Genomic DNA, 5,159 nt, shown 5'->3' on the forward strand with positions numbered 1-5,159 from the left:
TTTTTCTAAATTGAGATTTATGCATCATCTGAATAAATAAGCTTTCTATTGATGTGTGGTTTGTTATGATAGCACAACATTTGGTTCGAGACACAACTATTAGAAAATCTGGAATCTGAGGGTGCAAAAAAATCTAAATATTGAGAAAATCATCTTTAAAGTTGTCCAAATGAAGTTCTTAGCAATGCATATTACTAATCAAACATTAAGTTTTGATATATTAACTATTTAAATGTAAGGAAATTGTTATTTATATGTAATCATTAAACATTACAATAGTAATAACAATAAACATTACACATGAAACATTATAATAAAATTACAGATTAGGCCTAAATTAAGCCATCAATGTAACATTAACAAAAATAGACATTATACAAAAAAAAAATATATATATATATATATATATAATTATAGCCTAAATTCAGCTATCAAATGTGATTGTTTACAAAAAAAATCATAATTACAAATTTCGCTAAATTAAGCTATCAATGTAACATTAAACAAACAAAAAAATAGACCATTCTAAAATGTAAAAAATAAAAAAATAGATAAAAATCTGTTCATATAAAATATATATTTATAGCCTAAATTAAACTATCACATATGAATTGTTAAAAAAACATTAACATTACAGATACAGCATAAGTTAAGTTATCAATGTAACATTAAATAAACAAAAATAAGTGAAGAAATTATAAAATATGTCAAAAGTTTGAGTTTATAATTCGTAAAAACTAAAGCTTTTTTATCTAAGAGAAAGGCATTGTTGGTAATTTGGAATTACTATTCACACTTAAATTAAATTATATTAAAAAACGAATTTAATAAAATATATAAATGTATAAATGTTACATTTAACACTTAACATTTACATTTAAATTATTATTTCATTTTGGAATTTAGATTTTTGTTATAATCCCACTGCCAGGTTAAATTTGCATTGCATTGCATGAAATAAAATAAAATAAAACGTGTGTGTATATACTTTTTTATATACAGATATTACAGATTTATATAAAAGGCATATAATTGTGTTTCTGGCTTGTGCTTGCATGTGAATGAATAACACACAAAGTCTGGACTGCAGCTTAACACAGACACACACTAACACACACACAGTCACCGAGCTTTACCTTTTTCACTGCGTTTAGCTGTGTAATAACGCACGAGAAGCGAATGCAGGAGAAATGAAAGAAGAGGACGTGTCAGTGACACAGCAGCACGCCGCATGCGCGGTTAACACAAGACAAACGCAAAATAAACAGGACCGCTCCTCACAACCAATCACACGACAGCATTTCAGAATCAGCTGGAGCGTCCTCAACAGCCGCAAATAAACACGCATGGCTAACGACGCTACACTGACACTGGGACGGACACGCACTCGTGGATACATACCGGGGGGGCCGTTCTTGTAATGCCAATAAACCTAACCGCAATTAGTACTGGCTTCTGAAGAGGAGGACAGGGAAGAAAACAGGGTTAGTGGACCGTCTGTCCGGAAACAGCGGGACGTGAAGATGTGACACTTTCCATGAATGAGACTCGAAGTCCAACTGAGAAGGTCACACTTACTGTATGTTAGCTATTTTTTAAAATTAAATTTTTTGCACATTTCTGCAACCATGCATCCCAGAGTTTGGGACATGATTGAATACGGTTTAAGACACTGATTCGTCTGATTTGATTCTAGCAATTAGCATTAAACAGAAAAATAAACAGAAAATAATTATGTCAACAACAAAAAAAATTTACAGATTAAGCCTAAATTAAGATATCAAAATGGGGATTGATTAAAAAATAATAAAGATATTTTATAAAGATTAATACGATAACAAAATTATAAGATTAATTATAAAATCTAAAAAATATATACATATAATTTATATTTATATAAAAAAAAATTATATTTATAGCCTAAATTAAGCTATCAAATGTGAATGTTTAAAAAACAATTAAACATTACAAATTAATTAAGATGTCGATTTAACAATAAATAAACAATAATTATAAATTCAAAAAATATTTATGTTTATATTAAATGTATATTTATAAACTATCAAATGCGAATGATTAAAAAATAATAAAGATTACAGATTTAGCCTAAATTAAGATATTAATGTAACATTAAATTAACAAAAATAAACAAACAATAATATTTAAAATATATATACATTTAATTTTAATTTATATAAATATGTATATATAAAATGTATATTTATAGCCTAAAATAAGCTATCAAATGTGAATGTTTAAAAAAAAAAATCACAAATTTAGCATAGATTAAGATCATTAAATAAACAAAAATAAATACAGTCTTTATATATATATATTTTTTTTTAGACCAAATTAAGCTATCAAATGTGAATGGTTTAAAAAACATATCAACATTACAGATATAGCATAAATTAAGCTATCAGTGTCACATTAATTAAAAATAAATAGATTAAATAATAATAATTTATATCAAGCCATCAAATGTGAATGGTTGACAAAACCATCAAGTTAACTAAAATACTCAACAGTTGTCAATACATGGGGAACATGGGATTTGTGCCTCTACATTTCACGGGACACTTTAGTATGTAGCTCATTCATGGAAAGTGTGGCTTCACAATGGGGGCGGGGTTTAAATGGGAAGGTCATGAGTGTGGCAGCATCAGGGCGCAGGTCCTGGGTCAGTCTGGGGCTCTGAGGGCTCGAATCACTCACCAGAGATCTCCGGATGTGCGTCAGCCGACTCTTGGCTTTGTTCTCGGCAAACTCCAGTGTGTTGATGTCCTTCAGACGGGCTTTATATTTCCTCATCTGCTCGCAGATGACCAGCTCCACACACCTGACAAGAGAAAGTTAAAACACGCATATTGAAAATTGTACTGAACATGCTAAATAACCATATGGGTAACTGGCCGGCATTTATTGTTGCATGCTGTTTTACAAAAACATAAAATAGAAGGCAGTATACAATGGAAGCTTATTTCTGCCGAGGAATAGAAATATAAGAAAGGTAATTGTGACTCCTTATAATTTTTCTCACAATTTCTCACAGCTTATATCTGGCATTTGAAAGATGTAAACTAATAATTGTGATTTTACATTTTGGAATTCTGACTTTTTTCTGAGTTTACTTTTTTTTTTAGGAATTCTGAATTCACTTCTCACAATTTTTTTTTTTTTCGCAGAATTCTGAGTTTACTTTTCACAATTTTTATTTTTTTCCTCAGAATTCTGAGTTTGTCTCGCAATTTTGACTATTTTTCTCTGAATTCTGAGTTTACTTGCAATGTTAACTTTTTTTTTTTTAGGAATTCTGAGTTCACTTCTCGCAATTTTGAATTTTTTTTAGCAGAATTTTGAGTTTACTTCTCACAATTTTAATTTTTTTTTCCAAAGAATTCTGAATTAACTTCTCACAATTTTTTTTCCAAAGAATTTTGAGTTTACTTCTCACTATTTTTATTTTTTTCCCAAAGAATTTTGAGTTTACTTCTCACTATTTTTATTTTTTTCCCAAAGAATTTTGAGTTTACTTCTCACTATTTTTATTTTTTTCCCAAAGAATTTTGAGTTTACTTCTCACTATTTTTATTTTTTTCCCAAAGAATTTTGAGTTTACTTCTCACTATTTTTATTTTTTTTCCAAAGAATTTTGAGTTTATGTCTAACAATTTTGATATTTTTTCTCAGAATTCTGAGTTTACATCTCTCAATTCTGATTTAGTTTTTTCTCTGAATTCTGAGTTTATTTCTCACAATATTTATTTTTTTTACGCAGAATTCTGAGTTTACGTCTCACAATTTTGATATTTTTTCTCAGATTTCTGAGTTTACATCTCTCAATTCTTTTTTTTTGGAATTGAGTTTACATCTCACAATTCAGTTTTTTTTCTGCCACAGAATAAAAATATAAAGCGGAATTGCTACTTTTTCCTCTCATGGTTCTGACTTTTCTTCAGAATTGTGAGGGGAAAAAAATCTGAATTGTGAGACAAAGTTTCAATTACCTTTTTTTTATTTTATTTTTTATTTTTTTTATTGCATGGCTGAAATACGCTTCCATCATCTAAGTGACGTGACATGTGGCCAAGTATGGTGACCCATACTTGGAATTAGTGCTCTGCAATTCACGACTTCACTGGTATTGCGGTTCACTGGTATTGTGTTCTTATAGAAGTATACAGCGTGTCTTACGCGGTGGTCTTGCTGATGTCCCGATGAAATCGCAATTGCGATTAGGCAAATGCTGCGATTTTCTTGCGCATCTTGTCAGTGAAGCACGGTTCTGTGATCAGCAGTAAATCTCCATCCAAAAGCCAGAGGGCGCTCTCGCGCGAAAACTCCAAATACGCCCCGCAGAACAAATCCAGGAAATTCCTATAGCGGAAGCTATTACTTTAGTAACTGCATAGCAAGGCCCTAGCTACTACCAGAACACCTTAGCAACCACCCAGAACACCTGGACAACTGCATACCAACCATACAGAACACCCTCGCAACCGTATAGTAACATCCTAGCAACCACGTAGCAACACCCTAGTAGCAACCACCCAGAATACTCTAGTAACTGCATAGCAATGCCCTAGCAACCACCAGAACACCTTAGCAACCACCCAAAACACCTGGACAACTGCATGCCACCATTTATAAGAACACCCTCACAACCACATAGTAACATCCTAGCAACCACATATCAACACCCTAATAGCAGCCACCAAACTGCATAGCAACGCCCTAGCAACCACCAGAACACCCTAGCAATGGCCAAGAGCACCTGGACAACTACGTACCAACCATACAGAACATTTACATATGGACATTTAGCAGACGCTTTTATCCAAAGCGACTTACAAATGAGGACAATGGAAGCAATCAAAATCAACAAAAGAGCAATGATATGCAAGTGCTATAACAAGTCTCGGTTAGATGTCTATATATTACTTAATAATTCTGACTAAAATATACATTCCGCTGAAACATTTGTAGTTGGGCAATAAATGTGACATATGTAGAATTTTAAACCTACAAGTAAGTGTATATAAGCCTACATGGTTACATTCACTTCATTTGTTTTCATAGCCTTTAATATGTATTGTTTAGTTGGACAACATTGGGCAGTATGTGAAATATTATATATATATATATATATACAGTATATA

The 5,159-nt window shown here is 31.3% G+C and overlaps 1 long non-coding RNA gene across 1 annotated transcript; it reads right to left on the reverse strand.

Moving 5' to 3' along the window:
- Window positions 1-1,018: 1,018 nt before the first annotated feature.
- Window positions 1,019-4,217, reverse strand: LOC107710871 (uncharacterized). The gene is made up of 3 exons (XR_001636643.1): window positions 4,195-4,217; window positions 2,716-2,839; window positions 1,019-1,455 (listed from the first exon to the last, which is right to left on the reverse strand). It is a non-coding gene; the product is annotated as an uncharacterized LOC107710871 (long non-coding RNA).
- Window positions 4,218-5,159: the final 942 nt, after the last annotated feature.

This window comes from Sinocyclocheilus rhinocerous, unplaced genomic scaffold (genome assembly GCF_001515625.1).
Source record: "Sinocyclocheilus rhinocerous isolate Xijiao unplaced genomic scaffold, SAMN03320098_v1.1 scaffold116, whole genome shotgun sequence".
Classification (NCBI taxonomy): Eukaryota; Metazoa; Chordata; class Actinopteri; order Cypriniformes; family Cyprinidae; genus Sinocyclocheilus; species Sinocyclocheilus rhinocerous.